This window comes from Perissodus microlepis, chromosome 18 (genome assembly GCF_051167445.1).
Source record: "Perissodus microlepis isolate ML-2025 ecotype Zambia chromosome 18, ASM5116744v1, whole genome shotgun sequence".
In the NCBI taxonomy this organism is placed as follows: Eukaryota; Metazoa; Chordata; class Actinopteri; order Cichliformes; family Cichlidae; genus Perissodus; species Perissodus microlepis.
In genome coordinates, this window is record NC_140478.1 from 2,696,122 (window position 1) to 2,709,830 (window position 13,709).

General features: G+C 39.9%; 1 protein-coding gene across 2 annotated transcripts in view; it reads right to left on the minus strand.

Moving 5' to 3' along the window:
* Positions 1 to 13,709, minus strand: part of fam110b (family with sequence similarity 110 member B) — a 67,002-nt gene that overhangs the window by 19,032 nt on the left and 34,261 nt on the right. The window contains exon 2 of one of the 2 annotated variants that reach the window (XM_084913175.1): positions 10,322 to 10,437. The exons of the other annotated variant lie outside the window; for it this stretch is intronic. The gene's annotated coding sequence lies outside the window, so the exon portion shown is untranslated. The remainder of the gene's footprint in view (positions 1 to 10,321; positions 10,438 to 13,709) is intronic. 2 annotated transcript variants of the gene reach the window in all.

The following is a 13,709-nucleotide window of genomic DNA, read 5'->3' on the forward strand; positions in this document are numbered from 1 at the left end:
GCCCCGGGAGTGACGGAGCTTTTCCTTTAACTGGACACTTAAGGCTACTATCCAGCCCTCAGGGACGCTGTCATCCCAGTAATCCCAAAAGAAGGCAGAAACAAAGACTACTGTGAGACTACTGTTCTCTGTTATAGAGAGGATGGGTTTTAGTAGGAATATACAAGCCCTTTACATTGAACCAATGGCACCCTTCCAGACAGATTGAGACTCTATAGAGCCGCTACACTTGCTGTTTAAGCCCTTCGTTGTTTGTCTTGTTCACTGAACCCTTGGCCCAAGAAATCAGGCAAAACAGTGACATTAGAGCAGTGGTTCTCAAAGTGTGTGGCGCGCCCCACCACACACTTGTGAACCTCGCAGAAAAGTCATGCAGAACTAATGTTGAACATCAGAATCACTTTTATGGCGCAACAAAGAAATTTAATATACTATTTAATAATATGCGCATCCGCTGCATCCGCTGAAAAGCTGCAGCCACGTGTGTGTCGACAGCCGCAATAAGAAGTGTACTGAAAAGTGCGAACATGTGGTCGGGTCTGTCATACATCGTTTACAGTGATGCCGAAACCCAGGATTGGGGCACGAGACACCCAGCCACATGTTCGCACTTTCAACTTACACACACGGCTGCAGCTTTTCAGCGGCTGCAGCGGATGGACATATTATATATTATATAAATATCAGACAGGCAGGAGGCCAAGGGTTTAATTCAAAACTTTGCAGTTAGAGAAGGAGCACGGAGGACTCTCTTTACCGCATTTAAGATGACGTTTTTAGTCCACCCAAATGAGATAAATAGTGTGTTGATGCTCTTCAGACTTCCACTTCCAGAGTTCCACCTCAGGCCAGAATATGAGAGAAGGTCGGGTTGGCCGGAAGTAAACAGCTGTGAAATTGGACGGTCTAGCCTTCTGATTAGCGTCACCGCTGTCTCAGTGGAGTTTAATAAACTCCTTGCTATCTAAAATATAACAGGACACTGGTGTAAATTCTCGACCATCTCACACTTCTGTTTAATCAGTTTTCTGTTTGACATTTATTCAGCTGTGTGAAAACCACTCGGGGGATTAATAAAGTTTTATTTTATCTAATCGAATCTAATAACTTTAATCTCAGCCAAACCGATTTACTCACGAGCAAATAAAACACTGAAAAAAGCCAAACATTAACATTTTTAGATTATCTAAGTGACTTATATATTACGTTTAACCTGAGTAGCGAAAGACCGATGTGATCTGAAAATGATGTGCCGGGAGTTTGCTGTTCTCGGCGGCTCCAGTGACCCTCGAGCTCCCGGCTACCTATCGAGCTGGTGGGTAACAGACGTCTCCAAAAACGTCGGAGCACTTTTGCAAATATGTGATATCTTGATAAACTGACAACCAACAGCTACATTCTCGCCTGAAAATATGTTAAAAGTTTATTTTGTGACCCAGAAAGAGTAATAAGAGTAATATTAAAAACTTAGTAGCGGCCGCCATTGTTGAAAACTGGAATTGGCTGAGCTGTGCTATGAATTCTGGGATAAGGTGGGCCACGAAGGACACACCTGACCCATCCTTCAAATTCGGAGAAAAGGAGGACACATTTGTCGGCTGTGTTCAGAGGAGTCTACGAATTTGGACAGCCTTCCGTCGCATCGCTGTGATGTAATCGGCCTACAAATGCCTCAGGAGGATGCAGCCCATGAATTTGGACACCCCCTATGACACTCAGGTGAAACCACAGCTACCAGTTAACTGTAGTATGCTGATGAAGACGATGTGGAATTCTATCAAACAGGTGCCATCTACAGCAGTTTCTAAACTTAACAATTGGTACTTTTAAATACTCTAGGAACAATAAGTAGGCCCGCAGTGTGAGAGCGAAGTGCTCTAATAGGGTGATATGGTACTACAAGGTCATTAAGATAAGATGGGGCCTGATTATTTAAGACCTTGTATGTGAGGAGCAGGATTTTGAATTCAATTCTGGATTTAACAGGAAGCCAATGAAGGGAAGCCAATACAGGAGAAATATGCTCTCTCTTTCTAGTCCCTGTCAGGACTCTTGCTGCAGCATTTTGGATTAATTGAAGGCTTTTCAAGGAGTTTTTAGGACTTCCTGATAATAATGAATTACAGTCGTCCAGCCTGGAAGTAATAAATGCATGAACTAGTTTTTCAGCGTCACTCTGAGACAGGATATTTCTAATTTTAGAGATGTTGCGCAAATGGAAGAAAGCAGTCTTACATATTTGTTTAATATGTGCGTTGAAGGACATGTCCTGGTCAAAAATGACTCCAAGGTTCCTCACAGCGTTACTGGAGGCCAAGGTAATGCCATCCAGAGTATGAATCTGGTTAGATACCATATTTCTAAGATTTTCAGGGCCGAGTACAATAACCTCAGTTTTATCTGAATTAAGAAGCAGAAAGTTAGCGGCCATCCAGGTCTTTATGTCTTTAAGACATTCCTGCAGTTTAACTCATTGGTGTGTGTTATCTGGCTTCATGGACAGATAGAGCTGGGTGTCATCTGCATAGCAGTGTAAATGTATGCTATGTCTTCTAATGATGCTGCCTAAGGGAAGCATGTATAATGTAAACAGAATTGGTCCTAGCACTGAACCCTGTGGAACTCCATAATTAACCTCAGTGTGTGAAGAGGACTCTCCATTTACATGCACAAACTGGAGTCTATTAGATAGATATGATACAAACCACTGCAGTGCAGTACCTGTAATACCTACAGCATGTTCTAATCGCTCTAATAGGATATTATGGTCGACAGTATCGAACGCTGCACTGAGGTCTAGCAGGACAAGCACAGAGATGAGTCCACTGTCAGAGGCCATAAGAAGATCATTTGTAACCTTCACTAAAGCTGTTTCTGTGCTGTGATGAGCTCTGAAACCTGACTGAAACTCTTCAAATAAACCATTCCTCTGCAGATGATCTGTTAGCTGTTTGACAACTACTCTTTCAAGGATGTTTGATATGAAAGGAAGGTTGGAGATTGGCCTATAATTAGCTAAGACTGCTGGGTCTAGAGATGCTTTTTGAGTAAAGGTTTAACTACAGCCAGCTTGAAGGCCTGTGGTACATAGCTGATTATTAGAGATAGGTTGATCATATTTAAGATCGAAGAATTAATTAATGGCAGGACTTCTTTGAGCAGTTTTGTAGGAATGGGGTCTAAAAGACACGTTGATGGTTTGGAGGAAGTAATTATTGAAGTTAATGTGGTTCTCTTATTTGAAACTGAAGTAAAAAAACAAAACAAACAAACCCTGATTTTCTTTTTTTTTTCTTTCAATTTGAATTAAGCTGCAAGCACCAATCAGCAGGCCCTGGCACCTTTGCTCACCTCTGTAGTCATAGGCCTTTATTGTGAGGATGTAGCCCCAAATGTAGTCATGTAGTTCTAACAGTGATCAGTATGAATAAATATTGTGCACAGTATCATTTAAACAATGCTATCAAACCAGATTAGATCAATATTAAATGTGTTCTATATTTGAAAGGTAAGCAGTAGAGCTGCTCCCCATGCTATTCCAAATAGCCTTCTATAATCTCAACTTTGGTCAGACCCCCCCTAACCCTAACCCTTATAGAAGTGCTCTATAAGGGTGACACGGTACTATGAAGTCTTTAAGATTAGATGGGCCCGGTTATTAATGACCTTATCTATGAGGAGAGGGATTCTATGTCCTTTTCTTTTTCAAAGTCCTCCATTTGGAAACAAATGTCTCTTTGTCCAAATTATTAATTATTAATTAACTGTATAAAATTACAGTAAAGTAACAGTAAAATTTGTTTTGTTCCCAAATTATTCTGCAGATCATCACAATGAAAAGTTAGTCGACACGTTTGCACTGCCCTTTTTAAAATTATGCTTTTGTGACATGAATGTGCGTCAGGTGGTGGTCATGGCTATCCAGACTGACAAGTGGGACATTGAATTCCACCTCTCTGGTGGGGAGGGAGCCTGAGATTGTCTAAATTGGGGTCTGTACAATAGCAAATGCAGAAAAAAACATGTTTTAAGAAAGCAAATAAGTTGGTGTTCAAAAGAATATGATCGTTTCCTTGCAGAACACCAGGAGAGATGAGTATGGGCTCAAAATGTGGTCATAAATATTTTGTACTTGTAAAAAAGATTTGTATGTGTAAAAAAGATTTGTGTGTGCGTAAAAAAGATTTGTATGTGTAAAAAAGATTTGTGTGTGCGTAAAATAGATTTGTGTGTGCGTAAAAAAGATTTGTATGTGTAAAAAAGATTTGTGTGTGCGTAAAATAGATTTGTATGTGTAAAAAAGATTTGTGTGTGCGTAAAATAGATTTGTGTGTGCGTAAAAAAGATTTGTATGTGTAAAATAGATTTGTGTGTGCGTAAAAAAGATTTGTATGTGTAAAAAAGATTTGTGTGTGCGTAAAATAGATTTGTGTGTGCGTAAAAAAGATTTGTGTGTGCATAAAAAAGATTTGTATGTGTAAAAAAGATTTGTGTGTGCGTAAAAAAGATTTGTGTGTGCGTAAAAAAGATTTGTATGTGTAAAAAAGATTTGTGTGTGCGTAAAAAAGATTTGTGTGTGCGTAAAAAAGATTTGTATGTGTAAAAAGAATTTGTGTGTGTGTGTAAAAAAGATCTGTGTATGTGTAAAAAAGATTTGTGTGTGCGTAAAAAAGATTTGTATGTGTAAAAAAGATTTGTATGTGTAAAAAAGATTTGTGTGTGCGTAAAAAAGATTTGTATGTGTAAAAAGAATTTGTGTGTGTGTAAAAAAGATTTGTGTGTGGACTTAGCCCAAAAAAAACCCTGCAACTTACAAGTACGAATTTTGACCCTATTTTTCTTCCTTTCATCTGATTGGTCAATGTCATGTCAATCACAAATGTAACAATCCAATCAGAGAACAGATGGGTTTGGCTGTCGGAGGGGAGCTTTTTTGAACTGCAGGTCTTTGAAGGGAATAAATGCCCTTTTACATGCCTTACAATGCCTTTTCAACAGCGCTGCGGACCGCGGGGTGGGGGCAGGCAGTGTTTTGGAAATGACAGTCTTCATTACAAAGCTTTCTTCGTTATGAATTAGCATACATGTTTTTATTGAACATTTGAAGAACCAGCAAAAAAAACAGAAACTCTTGTAGAGGACATAAAGTCAGAGATAGAAAAGACAAGGAGCAGGTGCATCTAGTACAGGTAGAGCTGCTGCAAAAACCCACAGAGCTCAGCAGCCAGCGCAACAAATTCTGGATCCTTTGCTTTTAGTTAGCCGTTAGCATTAGCAGCACATCCTGCGTCCGATGTGAAAGGACTTTTATGCTGCGCACTGTGACTCACAGCAATGGTCCCGGGTCAGCCCTGACTTTGTGTTAAACTAATCCTAAAGTAATAATGGTATTTCAAACCACTGATATAGCACAACTCTATCCTTTCAACAGCTGCTGAAAGTTAGGGGACCTAGCTGCTATCGGATATTTATATAGAGATCCTCCAGCTTCAAACTGTATTACCCTTCAAGGACCTGCAGTTCAAAAAAGCGCCCCTCCGACAGCCAAACCCATCTGTTCTCTGATTGGATTGTTACATTTGTGATTGACATGACATTGACCAATCAGATGAAAGGAAGAAAAATAGGGTCAAAATTCGTACTTGTAACTTGCAGGGTTTTTTTTGGGCTAAGTCCACACACAAATCTTTTTTAGGCACACACAAATCTTTTTTACACACACAAATCTTTTTTACACACACAAATCTTTTTTACGCACACACAAATCTTTTTTACACACACAAATCTTTTTTACACATACAAATCTTTTTTACAAGTACAAAATATTTATGACCACATTTTGAGCCCATAGATGAGTCCTCCGTCACAGATGGTGTGGTCAGTGAGGATGGTCACCTGCAGGTTCAAGGTCATTGCATCTCCAATCCACATCCACTGCCACTGTACTTAAGGGAAGTTCTTCTGCACATACATTTGGATCACCCAAATCCATGACAGTCGTTCAGGCAGTCATGGCTGGACTGGAAACAAACCATCTATAAAATATTACAACATACCAGCTTCTGTGACTGAATGCAAAACAAATGTGTTGTTTGACCTAGAGACTGCACTTGTGACTGAACAATAAATACATTTTATATTGATTATATCAGTAATGTAACTTCCAATACAAAGTTATGGAAAGTCTAACCTTCAGACTAATTTCAGAATAATTAAATCTTTGTTTCATTGTAAGGTTTAAATTGTCCATCAAATAAATGTAAAAAATTTTTTTAAGGCAACGAGTTTGCAGATTTTTTAAGTTCAAAAAAGTTCAAACTAATTCGATTGAACAGTAAAATTACAACAGGATTTGAAACGGTGCAGCATATTGAACTGAAGGATGGAGAAAGCATCATTGGATGGCTGTTCCTGCTCTTAATGTGTTATTGCTACTGTTTTTTATTTTATTTTTAATTATTTTCCCAGTTATTTGGTTATATTGTAGCGTTGTACGGATATTTAAAACAGGTCACGTGTCTTAGTGACATTTACCTGTATAAATAAAGGTGAAATAAAAATTTAAAAAAAACTCTGCAACAACAAACATAACAACATGGCCAAATACTAAAGCTGTGCTAAAATGATAACAGTCCCCGCTTTAAACATTTCTCAGAGAACCAGTCATATAACAGATAAAAATGCGTTGGTTACTTTGTTTTAGAGCCCGATGGGGAGTTTACAGGGGGACAGGACTGATGGTAAATGGAAATGAACTGGTTCTTATATAGTGCTTTTCTACTCTACCTGAGCACGCAAAGTGTTTTATACAACATGCCTCATGATGATGGATGCATCAGAACTTGGGGATAGTATTTTGCAAAAAGATATTTGGGCATGCAAACTGGAGCAGCCAGACTGAAAAAACAGCCTTCTGATTAGTACATGAGCTGCTCTATCTCTTGAGCTACAGCCACTCAATCAGGAAGTCAACTGGAATTCACTTTGGAAGATTTATTGGCTTTTTAGTAATCTAAAACTGTGTGTTTGTTCTCGTCTCCTACATTTAGGCAAAAGTAAAACAGACGCCTGTAGCACTTTGACCATGTTGGGATCTCAGTGTTAGCATGGTTCACACCAGCAGGTTGGGAAATGAAGGGTCTTCTTACTGAGTCAGCATCAAGAAACCGTGTGTGATGACTCAACTCCACCTCCTCTCTTTTTTCTCATTTCTCTCTCTCTCTGTTACTTCTAGGCATAGAGCCAAGGAACACAAGCAAACACACACATGCTCACATAGCCTCTAGCTCTTTCTATTTCCTGAGTTAGCAGCATGGTGAGCAGAGGCAGTACACTCCACATTCCCACCAGTATTCATCATACTTCAGCGTCTCTTTCAGAAATTAGCTTTTGGTTCATAATAACCTGGATGAGCACAAATATTGATTTACATGACCTCCAAGCTGTATTTTTACCAACAGACAGGTAGTGAGGAATAAAGCAAGCTGACACCCATCAGCTATCTCACGTCAACATTCAGATGCAACATTTTCTTTTTATATGATTGTTTCTGAACCTCTGTGCTCTCTCTACACTATAGACTGAGAGGGTACCAACCAAGAAAGAAGGCCCTGCTCTAAAATTGACACCTTCAAGTTTGACTGACATTTTCAGCTGCCCACATGAGCAAGCCAAAAGCCTTCAAACCTAAGAACACTGTGCCAGATGTCAAGCATGGTGGTGGCAGCATGATGCTCTGGAGCTGTTTTGCTGACAGTGGTACATCACACAAAGTACACTGAATAATGGAGGACAGCCTCCAAAATCTTCAACTCATCTTCAAACTCAACAGCTAGACATGTGACACTTGGAATATCGGGCACCTCTGGCAGCTTGGAACACATTGAGGTAGTTACACAGCTGATCAGAGAACCCCAGAGAACACAGGTGATCTAGTCGTGCTGTGGTTGGATCTGGCTAATGCCTATGGATCGATACCACACAAACTGATTGAACTTGCACTTCACCACAACCCTGTTCCCAAGAAGATTAAAGACCTAATCCTGGATTACTATAACAATTTCAGGATGCGGGTCAGAAAAATCAGAATGGCATTGCCTAGAGAAGGAAAAATAACAGGTTGTACCATCTCTATAGCTGAGTCAGCTGAGGTTGTGTGCAGAAGACCCCTGTCCAAGTCTCAAGTATGGCAGCCCCACCTAAGAGTCTACATGGATGTGAAAGAGTGAGCAGCAAGGAGCATGGACAAGGTGGAAGGGTACACTCCAGTTTAGGATTACCAAACTGAATGCAGGCAGACACACGGTTGGGCATTAAAGGAATCGCCAAGGAGAAGCCCATTCAAGCCACACAGACAAGGTGGCTTTAGATTAAGGGGGCTGATCAGTGGACTGCTCCTGGGACATAAGTCGAGGCCTGATCAACCCCAACCGGGTCACTTGGGTGAGTCAGCTAAGACCCAAAACGCCCCATGACCCCAGGAAACGTGGACTGGTTATAAATGGTAAATGTACTAGTGCTTATATAGCGCTCTCTACTCTGAGCACTCAAAGTGCTTTACACAACAACACAATGTCAATGATGATGCATACCAGCGCATCCTAGGAGATGTTTCTTGCATATGTACATATCCTTGTTTCTTTATGATCACTTCCACCTAGATGAGATTCCCAGTTCCAGACTCACTGAAGCTTCCCCGCAGCATATTACTCCAAACACCATGTTTCACTCACAGTGTGCACTGTGTCTCCTCTGCAAAAGTGGAGGCAGTCCATTCTTGTCCAGGGTTTTGGTGCTTTTCTTCTTTGAGACTACGATGGCCGACTTGACAAACTCATCCATTAGAGTCTTTCTACAGTTACTCTGTAGAAATTTGGAGCTAACCCTCAGTTTGAACTTGATTTTACAAGCTTTGTGCCTTGGCTCAACAAAATAAAGATAATTTGTGCTTTCTGAAAAAAATAACTAGTATGTTTAAAAATGCACTTTTTATTTTATTTTTATAGGAGGGAAAATAATTTTACCCTCATCTGCACGCGGCCATTTGGTTATAACATCAGTGATACTACAGCCTGGGGAGCTGCTATTCAAATTCCAAAATAGCATTTTATATGATATGATACATGATATTGCAACTAGGGCTGCCACGATTAGTCGACTAGTCACGATTATGTCGACTATCAAAATCGTCGACGACTGACTTAATAGTCGACGCGTCGTTTGAAGCTTTGTAAGATCCCAAAAGACGCAGGAATAAGTAGTAGATTTAAGAGTGTAATAACGGACTGAAACAGAAGATGGCAGCACTGCATGTACAAGGATGCCAGCTGCCGTTAAACCCCGAAGAAGAAGAAGCTGCCCCAGAATTCATAGCGCAGCCCAGCTCAGTTTCCAACAATGGCGGCAGCTAGTTAGTTTTAATATTACTCTTATTATTCTTTCTGGGTCACAAAATAAACGTTTAACATATTTTCAGGTGAGAATGTAGCTGTGTAAACCTCAAATATCTGCTCAGTTTATCAAGACACCACAGATTTTGAAAAGCGCTCCGACGTCTGTTACCCACTAGCTCGATAGCGAGCCGGGGGCAAAGCTCACTACAGCCGTGAGAACACCGGACTCCCGGCAAATCGTTTTCAAACCCACCGCCGTCTTTCGCTACTCAGGTTAAACATATATGAGTCACTTAGATAACTTAAATGTTATTGTTTGGCTTTTTTTTAGTATTTTATTTGTTCCTGAGTAAATCGGTTTGGCTGAGATTAAAGTTATAGTTTTTACACAGCTGAATAAACTTCAAGCAGACAGCTGATTATCAGAAGTGTGAGATGCTCGAGAATATACTCCGGTGTCCTGTTATAGTTTAGATAGCAAGGAGTTTATTAAACTTCACCGAAACAATCTGCAAATTTTATTAAAATTTAATAAACTATCATCTTGTCTTTATTTTTAGTTAGCACAGACCTTAAACACTTAAAGCTGTCAGCTAATGATAGTTATATAAGAGCAGATGCTGCTTTTGCAATAAGCTGTACGTTTTACGTCCAACGGATGATGATCTGATTAGTCGACTAATCGCAAAAATAATCGGTGACCAGTCGACTATCAAAATAATCGTTTGTGGCAGCCCTAATTGCAACTTAATGAATTACAATTTCTACACTAATACAACACAGACCAGGAATTCTGGTCTCTTGGGTTTTGTTTATTCATAAAATAATTTTGGTAAGCTGTTGGATCTTCAAGCTGCATGTCTCAGGTTTTTTTTTAACTAATAATGTCTTTAAAAAAAAATGTCATTACATAAACTGAGTTTTTTTACTTGTTTAGAGCAGTCGGCCTCCCTGGATGCTTTAAGCTTTCGCTATTGGCTGTCAGAACTGGACTCCTCCTCCTTCCCTGCCAGTTGCTCCAGATTATCAGTTGGTGTCACAGTGCCTAAAGAAAAGAAAACACATTAGAAAATAAAAGATCATGATTTGATCATGATGAGTGACATTACTGACATTGAAATAGAGCATCTTACATCACTGGTGCTGCTTTTACTCCAAACATAAGCAGCGAGCAATATAAGCAAATCGAGAAGCTCGCTATATTCCAAGATCTAGAAATAAAGCCATTTAAGCACATGTTGCAAAACAATCCAGAGAGATAAATATCAGAGAAAAGGATTTCTTGATGCATGTTAGTATCACAGAAAGTCATTATTATTATTATTATTACTATTATAGCGGTGTCATTATTATAAAACATTATAAAAACAGACAGTAAGAGTGGGAGGCCAGTGCTTAATGGAACCAGTCCTGTTGTTTGTCCCAGGATTTGGACTACTGATATGTTACACATATCCATCCATCGCAGCCAGGTCAGCCAAATGTCCCAGAAACAGAAAACTGTGATCTGGAAGGAGTTTGACCACAACAGCTAGAACAAGCTGCCAAGCTGGCTGACCTCCATTTGAACCAGATGCAGGTACGGCCTTTTCTCCTTGACCTTTCAGTGCTACTGATGCTTCAGCTGATTGAAGTGATGATAACTGAACTGTACGCATAATGCATGCTGCTGGAATGACTTTCAGTAGTTGAATAAATTAACAAAAGCTTATTTATCTTTGCTTCTAATCAGGATGAAATATGAGAATTTAAGGCCCTTTTGATGTGGTTTTCTTTCTTCAAATATTTCAGACATTTGCTATCAACCTCTCTCCTCAGCTCTCACACACTGTAGTTCAGCGGTCCCTAACCATTTTTTGGGCCACGGACCGGTTTAATGTCAGACAATATTTTCACGGACCGGCCTTTAAGGTGTCGCAGATAAATACAACAAAGTAAAATGATACGTCCAAGACAAAAACTGTGGTATTTTGTAAATGAAGTAATTAACGCGAATTCACTGTGCAACTGTGTAACTTTATTAGCACCGTACTCCTGAAATGCGGCAACAACACTGAGAGTAACATCCTCCTCTCTGCCTATAGTCTATGGCTGTATCCCAATTCAGGGTCTGCAGCCTTAAAGGCTGCATTTTAAGGCCAATTATGTCACAGCGACGCGACGAAGGCTGTCCCAATTCAAAGGCTGCTTGAAATGCAGCCTCAAACGCGTCCTTCATTTCCCTGAACTTTAAGGATGGGTCGGTCTATCCTTCGTGGCCCGACATATCCCAGACTTCATAGCGCAGTGGTGGGTGTGGTTAATTTTGCCGAAAAAAACGGCGGAAACGGGGCGGCCAAAGAGTAAACTTTTAAAAGTAAGTTCTGAATATTATGTCACTTATTTATGTGCGAATGTTTAATAAAGAAGAACATTAAAACATTACTGTTGGCCACATGTCCGCAAAGTTATGTGACATTAGTGATGTTTGTACTGACTTGGTTTTAAAGCCTTTACTTTAAAATATACGCCGTTCAATAGCTGAGCTTAATCTTACAGAGAATGTGATGATTTTGTGGATAATTAAAGTCAGTCATATATCCACAAACACAACAAGCTGAAAGTCAGTGATGCTGCTCGGTTTGCAGTCCTGAATATCACGGCACAAGCAGGATTCACTGCACTGTTAATGTCAGCTATGTTATATTGCTGCCTCTGTTCGGTGGTGTCGAGCCAAACAGACTTTAACGTGTGTTTGAACGAGCTGACGGTTTTTATAGGCCGATGACTTTTTGTAACGGCATAAACAATGAAAGGTGGTGGATTGGCCAGATGCTGGCAGATGTGTAAAAATAACTCAGTTATTTGGTGGTGGCTATGGCGGAGCTTCCACAGAGGCCAGCAGGTGGATGAGAGAAAGGGGAGGCAGGAGGAGCAGAGACCCGAGGCGGCCGCCGGTCCGAGTGTCAGGTGAACTGAACTTCAGGTAAGAAGTTATGACCTGCAGTCCATCTGGATCAGATATAAACCAAGTTTAGGTGGAGTTTATTTTCGTTGTGCTGACTTTTTACAGTCAGTTACAATAACTCGTACTGCGTACTAGCTAGCATGACGGAGTTTCTATACAGCTGGGTGGTGCTATGATGTTACTGATAGTGAACTTTATTTTATTCATAAGGTTAGTTAGTAGAGTTTCCAACCGTCCTGTAAAAAATGGAATCGTCTCGTATTCAGAGAAAATATAGAAAAATATAATGCCAGTTAATGCAACATCGAAGCAGCTGGAATCCACAGCTGTGCGTGTTCATGGAGCTGCATTTTCTCCTGCTGGACATCACTACCTGACAAGTCTAACTGTCTTCAGAACATTGCAGAGGCCTTATTGACAGTATTTGGCTCTACATATCTGTGTGAGGAGATTTTCTCTCACATGAGTCCTCAGGTAGCCTCTGAATGCTGGACACAGGGAGACCTGTGTCTCTGAGTGGGAGACCAGAGATCACATTAACATGTGTGTCTCTGTATTAACAAACATGCCATATTGGCCCAGTTTATTTTTCTTATCATTGTTGTGAGGAGACCATAAATAGCATTTGCATTTTCTGTTGTACAGTTCATTTGCTATTATGGATAAAAAGTCTTTTGTTGTTTCGAAATAGCTGATAACTATTCGCTGATAGCTGCCAACATCTGTGAACAAATATAATTCTATAAAGTTTTTCTATATAGTTTGTAACTGTTATTGTAGAGCATTATTAAATTTATTGCTAATGCAGTCATATGGCACATTGACTTCTGAGGAAATTTTAGATGCACTAATCACCAGAAAGGTTGCCGACCCCTGTAATAGACAGACTGTTCCCTGTTTGTGAAGGACTGCTAGAAAAGTTTAAAATAACTAATTCTCTGTCCTGAATCAGTCTTATTAGGTAATGTTCAAATAATTTTATCATCCCAGTGTTTTCAGTGTGGGAGAAAGTACTCAGGGCCTTCAAGTTACACACTATGAAAGGCAGCAACAAGTTTAATGTTCAGAAACCTAAAGTATGTATCAGCAGCAGAATGGAGCTAAAAATAAATGTTTGTTTCAGTTCTATGAAGCTTTGAGTATTTTGGATCAGTAGCTGCTGTGTTTGTTGCATCATATTGCTGTAATTGTTTATATGCTTTATATATTCTGAGCTAAGTTGATCTATAGTGTTACATCATATTCTATAAGGATGTTATGTGTTTGTAGACTTTCTGCCCAGTTTGACCCATTCAGCAGAAGTCAGCCTGTTTAAGGCTCTGATATCTATTCTGTATGACTTAAAGCAGTTATGACATGGTCTGATTTTC